This window comes from Ceratotherium simum, chromosome 4 (genome assembly GCF_057802395.1).
Source record: "Ceratotherium simum simum isolate JZ-2026a chromosome 4, ASM5780239v1, whole genome shotgun sequence".
NCBI lineage: Eukaryota > Metazoa > Chordata > Mammalia > Perissodactyla > Rhinocerotidae > Ceratotherium > Ceratotherium simum.
In genome coordinates this window covers 58,761,096-58,781,512 of record NC_141903.1, presented here as the reverse complement: position 1 = coordinate 58,781,512, position 20,417 = coordinate 58,761,096, and the positions used below count along the sequence as shown (strand labels likewise).

The 20,417-nt window shown below is 44.6% G+C and overlaps 1 protein-coding gene across 3 annotated transcripts in view; it reads right to left on the bottom strand.

The window, feature by feature from the left end:
- Nucleotides 1–20,417, bottom strand: part of MCC (MCC regulator of Wnt signaling pathway) — a 405,732-nt gene that overhangs the window by 144,634 nt on the left and 240,681 nt on the right. The window lies entirely within an intron of this gene.

Genomic DNA, 20,417 nt, shown 5'->3' with positions numbered 1-20,417 from the left:
TAGAAAATTCTAATGCATTGACAGAACAGCAGCCAGAGTGAGTTACAATAAGGTATAATTTGAGCCACGAGTTACTATTTGTGCTTAGATTTAAAACAGTCTCATTAACAAATTGCTGAAACAAGTGATCAAAATTTAATTTCCAAGTCGTTTTTAATTTTGTAATGGAAGAAAAAGTCCATTATTTTAAAAAGATAAAATGTTTCATTTTATTCAAAAGGGCAAAGTGTGTAAAGATAAACTCTCTATCACTTTACATTTGTGTAAAATATACCTTCCAAATAAATGTTTTTAAGAAGAAGAAAAAAAAATTCTTTCTTTTCTACCCCAGAAGAAAGAAGAATGTACAATTTGTGTTATGGCCCCTGATTAAAACATCATGATCGTATAGTCAGCAACCTCCCTCCCTGCAGACATCTCCCTCCTCGGAAGGGGCCTGGCTCCCGATAAGGGTTTCGGCTCCAAATAAGCCTGGAGGGGAACACAGCATTAGCTGCCCCAAATGACAAACCAACCTCAGCTGTGTTAATAGGCATATTGTATCCAGCACAGAGAAGGGCCGGAGTCTAATCATACCCAGAGCTACCCTGACACCTGGAGAAGTGTGCAGATGCACAAACCCGGTCCTAAGAGCACCATGGGGAAACTGGGCCAGCCAGAATTCTCTGATGTTCTGTCTGAAAAAAGACTCAGGGAGAAGGGAGGAAGGTGGGTAAAGGACTACCATTATTTAGCTCCTTCCACACACCTGCCACTCTGCTCCCTCTTTTGTTACTCCCTCCCCCCATCTTCACAATTCCCAGTTCTATTTTTCAGTTGTGCAAACTGAAGCCCATGGAGGTTAGAGTAACTATCCAAAGTCACAAAGCTGGTAAGTAGAATGAATGTCTGATGCCAAAACCCATCTGTACCCACTCCAAAGCTCATTAGAGGAGACAGCTGGCATTTAATTTTTAGTGATCTTCCAAAGAACTGTCATCTCTTAACGTCAGAGTTTGCTCTTATAAGATTGTTTTCCCATTTATTAGCACCATGTATTTGTTGAGATGAATTTGGATAATATCAATACTTTAGCAGAATATAACGACATAATTCAGGTGCTTAACCCAAAGCTCTGTTTCTATAGTCTATAAAAACCTACAACATCAGCTACTAATTCTCTGCCACCCACCCTCCCACCAACTCAACTGATTTTGTTTAACTACCAAGCATAACTTAATTTTTCATTTGGACTGGCTAGAAAGATGTTGGAAGAAAAATTAGACCAACTTGTAAAACTTTATTGTGCTAATTTGTGGAATAGCACATGGCTTTCCTCTATCGTGCTTCAGGAACAGAGGTCAACCAGGCTTACTTTTTTGTGTGTAAGGAAGACTGGCCCTGAGCTAACATCTGTTGCCAATCCTCCTCTTTTTGCTTGAGGAAGATGTCGCTGAGCCAACATCTGCGCCAATCTTCCTCTATTTTTTGTATGTGGGAGGCTGCCACAGCATGGCCCTACAAACAGTATATAGGTCCACGCCCGGGATCCAAACCCGTGAACCCTGGGCCGCCAAAGCTGAGCACAAACCCAACCACTACACCACTGGGCCCGCCCCCAACTAGGCTTACTTTTATTAAAAATACCAGAAGAAGAAAAGGACAGGTATGAGTCAAATGAGTAAGTCTGACACTGTAGAACACAATTTTTGGGTAAAATCTTTATATGACAGATAGAGGTGTACTAGACAGCTGATAACTTCAACTTCACATCTCCGTTTCTAGAGGGTTATACTCTGAAATAGGCAATCTTAACTTGATCAAAAGGACTCACTGACATACACTGTAGTGAGAGAAAGAAAAAGTTACTCTGAGAACCTCTGTCTCTAAACCCAAATCTCATTTCCTCCACCTTTTAACTGAAAGGGGTAAGAGAGAAGGACTGCAAAGGCCCCAGGGCGCCCATGGGAGATCTAATGCTCATGTACAACCAGGCCTACTACATTAACACTGGTCTAAAAATAGGGAACGTTTGGCCACCAAGGGCTGTTAGCCATTCCAGGTGTAAAGAGCCTTTCCACAACAGTTGAAACTTCACCTTTATGAGGAGAGAGTGGGCATAAGGGGTTGAATTCATCCAAGTTGGGATCCTGACTGTCTAACTGTCTCCAAGATGAGGTTGCAAATCTCCAGGCAACCAGGGGAGAGGAGAGAGGAAGTAAGGGTGGCTGTATGAATGGGGGTAGAGTTACTACATGCTGTATATCTATCTTAGCGAGATAGAAGTTCTTGGAGGAACAACTCTTCTACAGACCTGAAAACTGTGAGGAAAAATACATAGCTCTTACCAGCAAAGGAGACATCAATGTCCACCCTGTGCTACAATACTTGATCCATAACAAGGGTCCACATGCAGAGACCGTCCATCTTGTTTGAAACTCTAAAAATCCTGATTACACGATTCTAAAATTCTTGAACACACAATTTGCCAATCATAGGAGACTAGAAACAGCAAATTAAAAGGCTCGAGGTGGCTACACAGATAACAGCAAGAACTGACAGCTGACAGAAAGGTAAGAAAGACAACGATTTTAAAAAGCAACATATTTAAAAACTCAGCAGCGGTCTAGGACCACTGGGAGGGACAAACAGCTTTACAAACGTCAGTCGCTCTTGAGTCATTACCATTCCCAAGCATGCAACAATAATTTATTACAAGTGTAGGAGAGAAAGACGGCTTGGTAGCAGAACATATAAAAGAGATTCAGGAATTCTAGTTCACCCTAAGTTCATGGTGAATTAAGTGTGCCGTGCTGCCAAGGGGCTCTGCAGTCTTAGGATACAGTAACAGAGGCTGTAGGAGGAGTGTGAAGGAGGAGGTAATTCTTCCTGACCCCACACTGGTCAGATTAGCTCATTTCTGGACTCCTTGTTTTGAGAAGGAAGAGCAAATAAGGGTGCATTCAGATGAGAGGCACCAGGACGGTGAGATTTCCAAGTGGGTAATATGAGAGAGTTTTTTGTTTTAACTGAAGAGGTGGTGTAAGGGTGGGGTGGCGGGAGGGAGGGGTACATAAACCCAATATGTAGGATTAAATCAGAGCTGCTGCTGCTGAAGTAGGTCCCTGGGGTTCCCAGGGGTATACTGACGACCGGGCTGCAGTCGACCCTCTCAATGTGACTAGGGATCCGACCACGTCGCACGGTATCCTCGGCTCAGAGGCCCTACTTCCCCAACTAGGAGAACCCAGAGTGGAGGTGGCAGGGTGTGTGCCAGGAGGCACTTGAAGCCACAATCTACGCGGCTGGGGCTGGTGGTGGTTTATAAACAGGCCATACAGAAACACTGTGTTTGGTTTGCACTTTTTCCCTCATTTGAGCCTGTTTTAAATATGAATGGATTTAACATGAAAATACGTTTCTGGATTTCTTTAAACAACCCGAACTCTGGCAGCCGAGGCCCTGCAGCAGTCATGGTGACAATGGCCTAGAAGTGAGTGCAGCTTCCCTGCTTGGCCACCGCCCTCCATAATTCACATCATCTCCTTTTAAACAAAAACAAAAAAACCTCCTAGCCCACATCATTGATTGAACCCACTCTGCCTGATATTTGAGTTTATAAAGCCTGCCCTAGAGCAACACTTTACTTGAGTTAAATGTAGCTTAAAATACTTTTATATTTAAGACCAACACAGATATATTCAAGAACAAAGTAAAACACATGCACACTCTTAAGAGAAAACCTCTCAGTTCTGAGATGTTGGAGAACTTTCAAGCTATGGACCCTTTCAACGGTCACCATGGGCTGGGCTCTGCTCCCTAAGGGGTGGCAGTTTCTTTTTTTGTTTGTTTGTTTTTGTTTTTGTGAGGAAGATCAGCCCTGAGCTAACATCCATGCCAATCCTCCTCTCTTCGCTGAGGAAGACCGGCTCTGAGCTAACATCTATTGCCAATCCTCCTCCCTTCCCCCCCCCCCCAACAACGCCCCAGCAGATAGTTGTACATCACAGTTGCACATCCTTCTAGTTGCTGTACGTGGGACGCGGCCTCAGCATGGCCGGAGAAGCGGTGCCTCGGTGCGCGCCCGGGATCCCAACCCAGGCCGCCAGTAGCGGAGCGCGCGCACCCAACCGCCAAGCCACAGGGCCAGCCCAGGGGTGGCAGTTTCTAATCTTGCTTTATTTTAGGGCAGTGGTTCTCAACCAGGGGCCATTTTGTTCCCAGGGAACATTTGGCAATGTCTGGAAACATTTTTGGTTTTCACAATGGGAGGAGGAGTGGGGAGTGCTTACCAGCATGGAGTGGATAGAGGCCAGGGATGCTGTTCAAGTCCTTCCATACACAAGACTGCTCCCATAGCAAATCACCACCCAAAAATGCTGAGGCTGAGAAATCCTGCTTTAGGGGAAGGTTTGAGAAGTGCTGGCCTAGAGGAGATAGGATATTTTGAGGCTCCTCAACATCTGGCCCCAACCAACTATTCCAAATGCATCTCAACTTCCATCCCTTGTCGTTTCCCCTCCATTCCTCATCTGCCTCGTCACTACTCGTCTTCCTTCTACCCCTCACACACTCAAGTTGGCCATATCATCCCAGAATGTATTAATGCCACATCCTTCTATCCCTACTTATCTTTCAAGGTCACTCCCAATATTACCTCCTCCTAGAAGCTGACCCCAAGGTCTCCTTGCCAAAATTAGTTTGCTTCCTTCTGTGCTCTCACAGTTTAAAAATTAAAAAAAACAGGGGGCCGGCCCAGTGGCACAAGCAGTTAAGTACGTGCGTTCTGCTGCAGCGGCCCGGGGTTCACCGGTTCAGATCCCAGGCGCGGACCAACGCACTGCTTGGCAAGCCATGCTGTGGTGGCGTCCCATATAAAGTGGAGGAAGATGGGCACGGATGTTAGCCCAGGGCCAATCTTCCTCAGCAAAAAAAAAAAAAAAAAAAAAAAGAGGATTGGCAGATGTTAGCACAGGGCTGATCTCCTCACAAAAGAAATAAAAAAAACAACCCACCTTGAAAATATAACAAACATGACAACCTTTGTTGTGTGTTTATCAGTCTGCCTGTATTTATACCATCTCATTTAATGCTCACAACACTGCTGTTTGAAAGGCAACAAGAAGGCCGCCCCATGGCTTAGCGGTTAAGTGCCGGCGCTCCGCTACTGGCAGCCCGGGTTGGATCCCGAGCGCACGCCGACGCACCGCTTCTCCGGCCATGCTGAGGCCACGTCCCACATACAGCAACTAGAAGGATGTGCAGCTATGACATACAACTATCTACTGGGGCTTTGGGGGGAAAAAAAAAAAGGAGGAGGATTGGCAATAGATGTTAGCTCAGAGCTGGTCTTCCTCAGCAAAAAGAGGAGGATTAGCGTGGATGTTAGCTCAGGGCTGATCTTCCTCACCAAAAAAAAAAAAGAAAAAAGAAAGGCAACAAGAATGTGTGTTAATGGGGTGGTTAAAAGCACGATCTCTGAACCCAGGCACACCAGGACGTGCATTTCTGCATTGCCTCTCATTGGCTCTGTGATTGTGGGAAAATTTCCTTTTTTTTTTTTTTTGACAATGGGATAAGAGCACCCTCAAAGGACTGGGTGTTGTGAGGATCAGAGGATCCCAGGATATTTCAGGGCTTAGACAAGGGAGTCTTTGGGATTCCGGGGATATCCTCAGGTAGGTCCACCTCTAACACCACAGCTAAGACTGGTGCTCTGTGTAGGATATATCTCCCATTGCACTGGGAGGGAGACAGCACTGGCTTGAGAAGCACCCTGTGTTCCCCAGAAATGGTGCCACCTAACCCCGGAGCTAGAATTCTCTGAGGATCCAACAAGACACTGAGAGTGCACCTATTCCTAAACTATAGATTAACACCCCCCACCCCATCCACAGCAAACAGCCTAGTCCCACTTGTGTGTCTACTGTAGAATTCTTGAAATAGGTATTCATATTTGACTGTGACACACCCCTGAATACCATTTCAGCGCTAACGTCATTTAGAGTCTAAGCTGGCTGTGCAGACCTCGCCTCCTGTATGGCAATGAGCACTCGGCAAACTGCCGAATAACCTGTAAGTATCATTTAGTTCAGTAGAGAGTGTCATAATAAAACACATTAGCAAAAGCAAACACGTGCACCCATGACCAAAACAGAAAAACCAAATGGACGCTTTCCCAAAGAGGTAAGTCATCACAAACGTGAGCCACACCAGGTGAGACAGAGCCCACAGGACTAGTCAGGATCCTTACGGTGGTATCGCACACTCAGAACAAATGGAAGGACAAAGACCTAACAAGGGAGGCATAAACAAATCTGTGGCCCTGCTGCAGCGTGACTCCATCATCATTTTAGAGATGGGGAAGTAGGCGCAAGTAAACCCAGCCATAAATGAGCCTCGCTCACTCCCGGGGTTTTGCAAAGGGGATGTAAAAGGGGTCATGCATTATTTAGAGTTAAGGAGGCAGGGAACTGAAATGACAGATACAGCTTATATCAGAGCCAGCTTGTCCACATCACATGCAAGCCTGTGGTTGTTTCTGGACATCCCATTTTCTGTTGTAAATTCATCACAGCTACAACCGGGTGTTGTCAAGCCTCATGAAAAGACAAGAGCCAGCTGACAAAGTAAATTCATCTCATTGTTTACCAAAAAGAGGTAAAAGAGATTCTAATTATTCTAGCACTGTCATGAAACAGGTAACCAAGAAACACGATTCATATCTTCTGCCATGGAGTACCATGCAGTCCGAATTCAGTTTCAAAGGACAGCCACCATGACGACGGGAGTATGGTTGCAACATTTATATTATTTAACAAGTAAGTTTGATCAAGAGGCTGCAGGCTTTACGTTTCATAATCACTAAGTAAAGATGGATTACAAACACCTGAACAGGAGAGAGGAGGAGGGGGACATTGAGACTGAGGGCACACACACTTTTCAGAGAGGTATGGTATGAAGATGCCCATCAACACTTAACCTGAATGTCACATGCAAGGTACCACACACATCATCTCATTTAATCATCACGATGCCCCTTCAAGAAAGGTGCTCCTGATAGTCTCATCTTACCAGTGTGAGGTAAGTGAGTTGCAGAGGCTGAATAATGTGCCCAAGGTCACACCACTGGGCAGTAGCAGAGCCAGGAATCAAAATGTCTGCCTGACTCCAACCTCAGGCCTGTGACTCAGGTAAACTCTGAGCTTAATACTACCTATAAAAACAGATCAAACCATATTAAAGGCCAGTATTAGATAATGGGAATGAGAGATGGATACCAAATAGGAAAAGTAAGTGTGAGAAGAGAAACGCTTGTTCCCGCATGGGACAAAGTTGAACTTTGTGCCACAGATTTTCTGAATGCAAAGCCCAGAGACAGCTTCACCTTGGAAGAGCCAGGCTGTCTACTGAGCCCTGTGAGAGGCCATCACCGTGCAGGGAACTGCAAAGCACGAGGAGGCCTGAAGAAGCATCTGAACAGAATCTTTATCACCTCAGACTTGCCCATTGCTTCCAAAGGCTTCAAGACAGCGTTCAGGCAACAATCCAACGTGTGCACTCTGAGCGTACTGACAGCCACAGACGGCCCTCACCTGCTCTGACATCCTTTCTGGAAGAGGCTCTTGTCTTATATTGTGACCAATAGTCAAATGTTCCCTGGAGTGTGAGACTGTCAGTTGTGGTGGAAGGACTCACTACAGACCATCCTCCTGATCTCACAGGACAGGAAAAAGCAGCTTTGAAGTTCTAGCCTAATTTTACACTTACACAGAAGAGAATGGTGCTTGAAGGACTAGATGATCAAAGCCGAGATGGACCATGCTGGTCTGTCAAAAAATATATCAGAATGGTTACGAGGCAGGGCATCAATAACAAGGGTGCTCTATGAACAAGCAGATCCAATGTACACTTTTACGTGGATGCATTCTGTCCCCGAGAAGCCCACTCAGGGGCTTGCTTTCATGATGCTGCCGCCATCCAAACATTTGTAGTCTCGCTGACTGTTATGCCAAATTCTCAATTAGAAAACGGCATTCTCCTGATTTATTATCCACCTCACTCAGATTCAATGCCATCTGCCCTTTATTTTTTAAAAAATCCAATTTGCTCCCAAAGGATGAAGATTTGTGGCTACTAAGAAAAGGTCACAACAAGAATGTGCAGCAATTTTTGCAAGGAATTCCAAATGAAGAGTTCCCCAAACGGAGTCTCTGTGCTTCCTCTTTATCAGGAAATATCTAGAACATACAGGAGACTACAGAATTGTACCATGTGCTGAATACCTGATTTCATAAATGTCAACCTTTTGTCATATTTGCTTCCATATTTATTGAAAGAAAGTATCATGTTACAGCTACACTTGAAGCTCACTTTTGTATCCATCCTTGAACCCATTCTCTTCCTCCAAGACAGCCACTCCACTGACGCTGGTGTGAACCTGCCTTACCACATTTCCATATTTCCAACATAACTGCCCATAAACATATAAAATATAAAGAAAAATAAACAATTTTATATGTAGTATTCTCTTATACATAGCCTTTGACATGTTGCTTCCCCCCATTCACCATTATAAGGTTATCTATGCTGATACAGCAATATTAATGAAATATTAATTTTAACTGCTTCCCTTTCATTGCTACAATCTTAAGGAAGTCAATTTTAACTGCTGTATGGTATTCCATCATACGATTCCACAGTTGTCAAGTCACTTACTGCTAGAAGTCTCAGCTGCCCTTAATTTGTTTACTATAATATACAACGCTGTGAAGTAGAGTCCTCTACTTGTCTCCTTGTGCTCACAAAGGAGCATCCCCAGGATACACCAAGACATGGAACTGCTAGATCATCTTTGATTTTCCAGGAAGCTGCCCAAATACTTTTCTAAATGGTGGTACCAATTTACACTCCCACCAGCACTGCATGCGAGTGGCTATTGCTTCTCATTCTAATAGAAATCACATGATTAGAGTTTAATTTTTGATAAATAGATGGGTGTGAAAGTCTTCCTTCAATATTTATTTCCACTCACATTTCAGTGTGATGAGGAATTTGAGCCTTTGAGCTGGAATCCTGGCTTTGAATCCTGGCTCTGCAATCTATAGTTCATGCAAACACTGGTAAATTTCCTTGGCCTCACCAAACTTCAGTTTTCTTGTATATAAAATGGTAGGTATAAAAATGGCATCTTCCTCAGAGGCATTGTTATGAATAAATAAAATAATGTACTTAAAGCACCTAATACAATGTACCTGGCACATAGCAAGTCTTCAATAAATATTAGTTGCTATCATCATCATCATCGTCAAAGAGCAGTCTCAAAGTAAAAGCCTGTGCTTTAGGTGTAAGCCTATTTTACAGGTGGCAAAACCCAGTCTGAGAAGCTAACTGGGCAGACCCTCCAGGATCACTGTGACTTGCTAATGCAGAGCCAGGACTCAGGTGATGCCAAGCCCCACAGTCTATCGCTACGCTGCACTGCCTTACACACCCCTTTACAGTCATGCTGCACAACCAACGGAATCAATCAAAGTGTTTAAGGTTTGAAAAAAGCAGCACTTTGTGTTCAAGGACACGGATGGATACTGTCAAATTTAATTTAAAAAGGCTAGTCATGGGCCGGCCCCGTGGCTTAGTGGTTAAGCGAGCGCGCTCCGCTGCTGGCGACCCGGGTTCGGATCCCGGGCTCGCACCGACGTGCTGCTTCTCCGGCCATGCTGAGGCCGCGTCCCACATACAGCAACTAGAAGGATGTGCAGCTATGACACACAACTATCTACTGGGGCTTTGGGGGGAAAAAATAAATAAATAAAAAAATCTTTAAAAAAAAAAAAAAAAGGCTAGTCATTTACTTTTTATTAGCCACAGTCTCAATAAAACAGCCTCCCATAAAAAGGCAGCCCTATAACCACCGCCCCCCCTCAGCCGTATAATGCTCCTGCAGGAGGAGCCTCGGGCTTCCTTCTTTGCTGCAGGTTACCAAGACAACTGTGTTAGCCTACGGAGATCCTGGGGCCTGTGACAGCCTGTCACACCCAGTCTAGCCACCTGCAGCCCACCACCCCGCCACTCGGGGTCTTCTGTTAGCATCCAATCAGGTGTTCAAGTGCCTATGAGGTCCCCCTATTTCCTGTCTAGACGGCTACTGGAATAATCTTGGCCAAACTGTTGTTGTCAAGTGCTCTAAGTCCACAGCGTACAGGTCAGGGGATGAGATGCGAGAGAACTACAAGTCTTCTCCTTGCCTTTGTAAGGCTGTTGTACATCATGAGGGCTTTGCCAAGCTACTTGGTCTCCATTTCCACATGGAGCTAGGTGGGCTACAGGGAAGGATGATTGTGTTTTCCTAGATCAGGCTCTCTGGCCTACTTGGCAAGGGCAAAACTGTGAAAAAGGAAGGCTATAAGAATTCTCCAATGTTAGAAAACTTGAAATGACGCACTCCACAGGAAAAGGCGGGGCTTGGAACACAGACAAGAAATGACTCTGGATCAAAACAAAGAAGAGCCTCAAATCCAGGGAGGAAAACTTGGTCCTGAAACACAGCTCAACTGTGTAGAGCTAGTCAGTATTAGCTGAATTCTGCTGATAAAACCAAACAGACAGACAACTGTCTAAACCTCTCATTTCACGTCAGCCCTGGTCTGGGATTCTGCCACACTCCTATCACTTCAGAGGAACAGGGCGTCCCCCCTGTTTTTTAACACGTCTCTTTCTGGCCCTGGCCCATGCAGGAGCAGTGGTGGTCCTGATGAACCAAGTTTTCCAGTCTGCGCTGTGGAAATAGGGCCTGTCTTGAGCACGACATCATGGAATCCAGAAAGCACTCGGAAGGCCTTCCCGCGGAACCGTGTCGCCCCACAGCCAGGTTGCCACCCTCAGTGGGAGCAAAGGAAGAATGAAGGATGGGCAGACAAGAGAAAGAGGGGTGTGAGGGAAGTGAGGATGACAACCATGGGGCTCCCTGATCTCATGGTGATGCTGGCAGAGGTTTCCTCCTTATTGCTGGCAGCATTTTATCTCAAGCCACACCTCTGTGCACGTGAGCGAACAAAAAGGAGGCAAGGTCACGGGGCTGAGATGGGGCAACCTGCTTTTTTATGGGATAGTTAAAGTGACACAATTGAGTGAAGAACAGCGACTAAAAAGAATAGGCTGCTGGTGGGCCATCAGTTCCCAACAGTGCACATTCCACACTATGCCGGGCCCAGGGCCACACGCCCCTGCCATCTCTGCCCCCACCTTCACCACAGCTTCCTCCCACCCTGCCCTGAACACGTGCCCACACCTGAGAGTAACTGAAGACAATACCTGGAGACGTTCTGGTAAGGCCGAACAACTAGATCAAGGCACCCTTTGAAAATCTCCTCTGAGAAGTGTAGTCTAGAGGGCTTCTAATCCAGAAAAGAATATTCTCTGGGAAAATTTGTTGTCCATGATAATAAAACATGAGCCAATCTTTCACTAAGAATTTTTTCCCCTTCTTCTGAACAAAAAATTTTATATTTTCAAAAAAAATATTATATTTTCTCTGTAATTTGTAAATTATGTAAAAAAAAACCATAAACAGAAAATATCACTTATAACCCCAATCACTATTTACAATGTAGCACACGTCCTTGGGCTTTGGGGTCATGTAGGCCAGACAGAACGGTGTGATGTGCAATTTAACAATTTAAGCCTTATACTTTATTTATTTGCAAAAATGAGAGTTATACTACCTTCTCCACAGGTTTGTGAGGACTAAGAGATGATACATGCAAAGCACACAACACAGTCCAGACATGGAAGGAAGCACTTGCTAGGTGATAGCAGACATCATTAGGAAGGTTCCATTCATTTAGGCTCTGTGTTAGTTTCCTATGGCTGCTGTAACAAATTACCACAATTAGTGGCTTAAAACAGCACACATTTATTATCTTACAGTTCTGGAGGTCAGCGTCTGAAATGGTTTCACTAGGCCAGAATCAAGGCATCGGCAGGGCGGGGCTCCCTCCAGAGGTTCTGAGGGAGAATTCCTTTCCTTTCCTCTTCCAGCTTCTGGAGGCTACTCGCATTCCGCAGTTCAAAGCCCCTTCTTCCCTCTTCAAAGCCAGCAGCATTGCTCTTCAAATCTCTCCGACTCTGACCCTCTGCTTCCATCATCATGCCTCTTCTGACTTTCATCTTCCTGCCTCCCTCTTATCAAGACCCTTTTGATTATATTGCGGCCACCTGGTAATCCAGGATAATATTTCCATCTCAAGATTCTTAATCACACATGTGAAGTCCCTTTTATCACATAGGGTAACATATTCACAAACTTTAGGGATTAGGATGTGGACATCTTTGGCGGAAAGGGGCATTATTTAGCCTACCAGATGCTCTTACTTATTTCAGGATGGTAACATAGATTTGTTGGAAATATTTTCTCCAGTTTGTCTAAATTTTTCCTATAAAAGTAACATATTTGCTGTCAAATCCTATTGATCTATTCTTTTGTCATTTTTCTCACTGATTTTAAGCCTAGGAATTCCTTCCATAACCAGTCAGGTTAGTATTTGTGTACATGAGTCTATGTGTATTTTACTCATTGTTACAAATTCAAACAATAGAGAAATACATGAAGAGTAAATTCTGCTTCTCACAGGAAACCACTAAATAGCTTGGAATCCCCTCTCCCAGAGTTTATGCTCCTCATTCACACACATGTGTATTTCCCTTTGTTTACAGGGCCAATTTGTACATCTAAGTCTACAGGCCAACTGGGATTTACTTTAGTGAATGCTATGCACCTAGGAATTCCTCCTGTATTTTATTTCTTTTCTAAAGAATGATTAACCAAGGCATTGTTTGGGTAATATTTGTTATCCTTCTATGAAAGTGTGTTTTGTGGGCTATTCTTGTTTTTTCCACTCCCCACACCTGGGGATCATCCCCCTGCCAATTCTACTTCATGTTTGCAGGTACCACTGTTCACCTGGTGGCAGCTGCACAAACTGCAGAAATAGCACTTGAGCAAAATTAGTCAATGTCCAGAGGACTCATTTTGTAAACCCAAGCCCATTAAGTGACAAATGTCACAATTCTGGTTTTATGATTGGGGAGAAAGAAAAATGGTTATACTCGACGAATGAATCTGCCTTGAATTTGTCAGGAAGAAATCCAGGAATCCAGCAGGCATGCATGATGTTAACTCATCTGTCCCTCACTTCAGCACGTCTAGGGCCTTGCACGATACTTAGTGCACACAAAACATACGTGAGAAACTTCTGTTGAATCATAGGGAAAAGAATTCTAGCCCCATAAAAGAGAAATAACTTGATGCTATCTGAAAGGCTGCTGTGTGATAACCACTCTACTCATTAGGAAGATTTCTGCAATTCTGAATTCCCTTATCAACAGTCATTTCTTGAAGACTCATTGTGAAAATGAATCTAGATGCAATGCAAGAAGCAATAATAAAATAAACCAAACCTAAAATAGTCACCAAATTGACAAAAGAATGAGCACCCCTGCAGCTCCAGGGGCAGGCCTCACTTCTCTGCTTTTTGTGGCAACATCACAGCCAGGCTGGCAATTCCATCATTGGGAGCAATGACGTTCAACTCTGAGTGAAACCAGGTCATCCCAGCTAAGAAGCATCTGTACTTGTTTCTGATGGTGATTGTGCCATAGGCTTTCCAAGGGCGTAGTGTGGACTAGATATATCAAAGTGGTTGTTGAAAGGAGCAGCAAAGGAAGCCAGCTCCCAGATCACACGCAGACCACACTTGGTGTGAGGACAGCAGCAGACCTTGTGAAGGCGTCAACCAATAACTACTCAGCAGCAGCGTTCTTAACAGAACGTGCTCTGAAAGGGTTAGCAGTGTTTCTCACTGTTACCCAGACCCCAGCACCAAACACTGGGAAGGCAGAGCATCTCTGCCAGTGCTCACCGGCAGGCAGCAAATTATAACAATCAGAACTCAGTGAGTCTCACGTAGAGAATTATGCTTACAGTCTGGTTGGAGCCAGACACAAACAACTGTCCAAATCGGTCTGGCATAATTGAGAGCAGCCCCAAACACGTTTTCAATCTCTTTATATGACAGGCAGGTTAAACTCCTTTCTCAGTGTCACCACACCCCTTTAATGCAGTTGAAATTGCATGTGAAATTTATCACCCGTCTGTGGGCTCTGAGCCTGAGATCATGGGGACTCTGCCAACCTGAGAGAAGCCATGGGCCTAAGAACGGGGATCTTTCCGACATCACTGGAGCACTCTCAGAAGAAACGGGCTTCAAGAAAAAGGAGGATGGAGGGTGCAGGGGACATCCAGGCAAACAAGTCAATAGCCATTTCTGCCTTTGGGATGTTTGCTGACAATTGAAAAAATTTTGATTTCTAAAGCTCCTTTGATCACAATATTCTCCTCAAAAATCTTTGGCAGCTCCCCACCGGCTATGTTCCAAACAACACTGTTGGCCTTAAAGGCCCCGTTGTCTGGCCCCTCCTCTCTTTTCAGCTCCCTCTGCTCCTCCACACGAGGGTCAAACTGGTCAAGTCACACTGCCTTTTCCTGCACATGTCGCTCCCTCCAGGGAGAAGGCCATTTTCTCCTCCAGATATTGAAATCCTATCATCCTTAAAGAGCTAGGTCTTACTCATGAGACCCCCATAAGGAGCTCAGGCAGAAGCAGATGCTCCTCCTTTCAATTCCTGATTTGCACCATTCATTTGGCACATATCATCTTTCACTGCAGTCATCCCTGCACATGACCCAGCTCTCCCACTTGGTGACATACACGAACTAGTCGTGTTCTTCATTTCCATCTCCCTTGCCCTCCCTCAGCCCCTAGCACCATGTCTTAGAAGAAGCACTAATGGATGAATAACCCTCCTTCCTGGTTTTGGGCTCTCAGAACACACTGGGGACAGTGAAACAAACTCCAGTGCCCAGGAGGCCAGGCAGATGAGATACGAGGGAAGCAGGCTAGGTGAGCATTAGGAAGCAGTGGGGTCCATGGTAAACTGGAGAGTGTATGCTCCGTGACCACTGGGATCTGCTTCTCAACTCCAGCATTCGTCACCAGTGAGAATGTGGGCCCCATGCTGCTAGAAAATTTTGTAAAAAAAATCCAAATATCTGGATTTTTAAGTGAAATATTTTGATGTGTAAGGGCTACTTACTAATGTTAATTTAAGAGCGTTGTCCTGCAAGTAACATTGAAAATAAAAGACAGTCTCTGCCCTCAGGGAGTTTGAACCTAGTTCTGGACACATAACATATATATGTGGTACTATGAGCAAGAAATGGCAGCACACGTTGATATTATACAAATAGGACTTTAGACTATTTGAAGTGAGAAGGATTGCCATGGGCCACAGGGTCACTGTGACAGACTTCTCTCTTATTAAAAGAAGTTCTTATTATGTCCCCTCTAGCACACAGGAAGTCTGACGCCTCGGACTGCAGGTGACAGAGCCAATTTCTTTTATTTTCACCTCCAACTATTTCTTGAGCCATGGCAGGCCAAAACAACAATTAGTGATGGCATCAAATACTGAGAACCTACTATGTATGGGGCACTATGTATTAAGCACTTTATTTCAGTGATTTCAGAGAAATTAAATAAAGCACATTTATTTCATTCAATCTTCATAGCAACCTTATAAGGCAGTATGACTATCACATTATAGTTGAGGAAGGAGGAGGGCGGGCGTTAAGTCATCTGCTCAAGGTCACAGAGCAACTGTGAAGCCAGGACTTGAATCCAAGGCCGCAGACACCAAGGCCTGTGCTCTTTGCACCAGGCTCTGCTGCCCTCCATAAACCTAGGCTGAAGGAGAGGTGAAGGAGTCCCGTGAGGAGAAGAGTGAAGGCACGTCGCTTGAGTTCCGAGTGTCTCAACACGGCCGAGTGTGAGCTGTCAGGACTGCAGACTGGGAAAAGGTGCAAGAACTGGCTGACGGCCATGCTGTGAGCCAAAACTAAGTCAGAGGAGAGGAAAGTGGGTGCACCGTAGGCTTTCTTCCTGCTAATATTTACAAGTCTGGCATAAAACAGGTCTCCCACCATGTGTAGAAATGGTATCACCATATAAGGTGGTTCGATTCATTCATGTCTTTGCTGGTGTAGTTATTTGAGTTTAAAGTGTTTTTGCATCTTCTTCCTGAGCTGAGTGACAGCAGCGGCTGTCGGTTTATTTCCATCTTCCTGCCTCCTCAGTGCCTGACACCTAGTAGGTGCTCAGGTATTTAAAAGAAATGAACCTCAGGGAACTTTGTGTTTCTAGAGAGGAGTTAGGAACTAAACCATACCCTGGCTAACCTTTTAGAAATGTATAGATGTGAGAGAACTATTTCTGAATAAGCAAGGAAACAATTAGCACAAGGTTCAGAGAGAGGCTCTGCTGGGTGGGGCAGGCAGGACCACGTGGGCTGAGAAACTGTCACATTCTAGCTTCTGTGTTGGGGTGGGCTCACAAGTGCTAGTTGTCATACAGAAATAAAATTGATAGAAGGGGGTCCTGCATGGACTGGTGACGAGTGTGATATGAACCAAGGACCAAGATGAACCCAATTCTGTGTACCTGGGGTCTAAAAGTAAATAATAAATGAAACCACAAGACATACAGAACAGGAGTAAGGCCCTTCTCATGCAATCCATAATACAGACTGCAGTAAAATACATTGCTAAGTTTCAAAGCAACGTGCATATGGGTTATGCAAGGGGTCCTTAACTTGGAGTTCGTGCACCTTGATTCGGATATGCTGAATCCCCTGAAGTTGGACACAAAATGGAACATGTACGTATTTTCTCTAGGGGGACGGTTTGCAGCTTTCAGATTCCTGAAAGGATTAATTATCTAAAAAGAGTTAAAACTAGGGTTTGATGGGAAGGAAGTGAAGCAGTACTGTAGCAGGCACTGCATGTCCTGCGCCCCAGAACAAAGTCTCAAGACTGCTCCAAAGGAGTGGTGAGTGGTGCGAAACCTGCTGGGGCCCCACGTGAATGAGATAATTACTCCCCAATGGCTGCGGACTTCCTGCAGAAAACAACAAATAGTAGAGAGAAGGATGCCACAGCTTGCCAAGGCTGACCCCACACTCTCCCCCTAATCTACTAATTTACACAGGAACAAGAGACACCAATAAAATGTCCTGGACTTTCTGAGGATAGTCCTGAAACCCAAGGGAGGTGGTTTTCTGGCTTCTTCCAGGTGAAGGTCATTGATTTTTAAAGATAAAGGTGGACATGGATTATAGGAACAAATGTGATGATGGAAAACAGGATTTGTAGTTATTTATTTATTTTTTAGGTACAATGTATAAAAGGCACTAGAATGATGACTCCTAACGGGAGAAGGGACACCGTGTGAGCTGAGCACAGGTGATAAGAAATTTTGCAGTGGACAAACTGACAAGTTGAAGAAGTTTTAATGTGAAATTTGGGAAGTGGAGAAAGACACTTGAGTAAAACTTAAAACCCAGCTACAGTGGAAGGCAACAATCATGTAGGTCACCCCAGAAGGAGTTTTCAAACCTAACATGAAAAAATAAAAGGGAGCTGGAATATCATCATAAAGGCACAGACTGTGCATAGTAAACATCACGAATCCGAACTTAGGAAGGAATCGTGATCTCATACAAATATAGCCTTGGGAGAAGTGATAGAGCAAGAGGAAAATATATCTTGTTCAATGAAAGGCATTCCGAGGAGGGTACAGGAGAGCAGCTGTGTCTCAAGATGACAACTTTACAGTGAAACCACGCATTGCTGTAAGAATCCAGCACCAACTATCTGCTTCCACAGACTCCCTCTCTGTTAGAAGGCAGAAGACGAGACCAAGGAGGGTGGTGACAAGGTTCCTTCCAAGAACGAGACTTACTGGTTCAACTTAAAGAAATGTTCTCCCATATTTAACTTCCCAGTTTCATTTATAGTTAGGTTAGACCTTGGGTCTGTATAGCAGACTGAGCTGATATACAGGAAGCCCCTTACCCATTTCAAATATACAGAAATGTTGGATAAAACTCATAAGAAAAAGGGTCAATTGCCAGAAACCCAGAGGAATTTCAAAGACACAGCAATCAGGCGGTGTGAAGCTAGATAGTACCCCCACAGCTATCTAGATGAGACCAGGAGAGAGGCCTGAAGATCCCTTAGCTGGTGGGGAAGGGCGTTGTGGTCCACGAAGCTGGGAGATGGGGAGGACTTTTGTCAGGCTATATCTTTAAACGTATTTGCATCTCTTGAACACAAACTAACTTGACTGTGCAGTAGACAAAGGGCTAACCTTCTGCACTGGATAATCTGCAGGTTATTTGGAATACGGCAGCTTATTTGAGATTGAACATTTAAATTCTTATGTTGAACCATTACATATGGGAAAAAAGCCTCTGCTCTAGCCTTCTAAAATCAACTTGCCATCACATATGCTTGGATCTGGAATTAGAAATGACTGGCCCCCTGCAATCTAGCATCCCACCCCCTCCAGAAATCTAGGGCCCCGAGTTAGATGAAGCCCTAATCCATGGCTCCTTGCTAGTGATTTAAAAAATCCAAAAATCATCTAGCTTTCGTTTTCCTCCTCAGTTATGAGTATTGCTAAACAAACTTCTTGCATTTCAGAGTCAATGCTTTTGACATTCTCATTTTTTGAACTTTTACTAAAACTTGAAAGAAACCATGTTCTGGATCATACCTCAACCCTAAATTTTTAGGTGCTCCTTTACTTCAAAGTAAGTAATTTAATTATGCAGGAAGGTTAGTTTAGTAAAGGTTCATTAATGCCCAAGACACACATTCCTTTCTCTTTAAAAGAGGAAAGTCTTATTCTGCTAGAGGGATAGATCAAACCAAGCAAGTTTTTACACTCAAGCTAATTGAGACCAGGGAAGCCAGGAATGAAGCGGTTTCCTGATGGGCCATCCAAGCAACATGCCATCAGACAGGCTACACTCACGCCAGCCAGGAAGGGGCAACAGCAGCAACCTATGACGCCCCCTAGCCCTGTTCTCTTCATCTTTCCTCTCCTCCCCTCCCAGTCCTTACTGGCTGCCAACACAACCAATTAAACAGCAAACTTTTCCTACACCAAAACAGGCTTTCCTTCTTCCCTGACCCTGCACAACCTCTATCCTCCATTACTAATCTTCCCCTTTCACTGAAGCCACCAAGCATCGGCTGTCTCCTTCCCTGCCTTACATACCTCAAATTGAGATTAACAGAATTCAATGTTCAGTTTTGCAAAAGGAAAAAAAAAGGAAGGGATGGAGAAGAAGCTCAAAAAATAAAGCAACTCCTATATTCTGCCTGAATGCATATGGAGCATCAAGGGGAAATGGCTTCTTACTAGTGCCTTAAAAACAAAAAAAAATAATAAGACCCGCCCAGTCCAAGCAGCCACTTTTTAAGTCAAGATTTGCCAAAATCAGTTGTCCGGCACTAATAACCTACACTGAGGTAGCGCCATCATTCAGAGTTTACTTTGAAAGGTTTTCTGCAGCCACTACCAATTTTCAATCTTTTTTGACAACACACACATATGATAGGTCTATAGACTCATCTCTGTATTCCTTTTTTGGACATGTTCATTTACTAACAGTCATTCAGATATGTCTACAGTATGTGGTGGGGACACAAAAACACATATGCCATCTCTGTCTAGCGTGCAGCACACACTCATCCACACAAGGAATGTTAGTCGTCTAAGGCTGGGAACAAAACTTAAGGCAAAGACCACACGCCCTCTTTTTTTCTTAGAGAGGTGAGACACAGTTTATTAGACTTTATGACCTCTGCCCCGATTCCCCGCCCACCCCAAATACCTTTTATGTTCCCCACAGCCCCAGTGCAGACGCGAGTTTGCCACTTTTGTTCTTTTTCTAGTGGTACGGAAGCCTCAGACTCTAACTCTGTGGCACCTATGAAAGAACAGTTACTTAACATATTCTCAACCCTGTTTTTCTCACCCACATCTACAATGCCTGTTCACTGCTAAGTTTAAATGTGACTTTAAATTATGCCCAATCTGGAGAAGTAGTATTTGACCACTGGCTATTAGTGAAACATATACAATTTTCTCTTTTCCCTTTCAGAATTTCTGAGCCACTAAGTCAGGAAATCTTGGGGAGACCACCCCCTTTCCATCTTGTGTGGAGAAGCCATCACTCAGGACCAGAGCCCGAGTCCCCTTATTTCAGTTGGGGCCTCACTCTTCCCCAACCTGGAATCTGCCCAGGGGTCTCAGCTGAGAGGTATATGGGGGTTGTGAGAGGGGGCAGCTTCTCGGGTTCCTACCTTGTCAAGCGCTGCTGTCCTCCTCGCCCGGCATGGAGTGGAGTCTTAACCAACCCAGAGGTGTGGGTGTGGCAGCGGCACAGTCCAGGGGTTGGTCTTGCTGGCCGCCTGCCTGCCCATGCAGTAGCCTTTTAATGAACTCAGTGACTCAGCGGCATCCCCTTCCCCC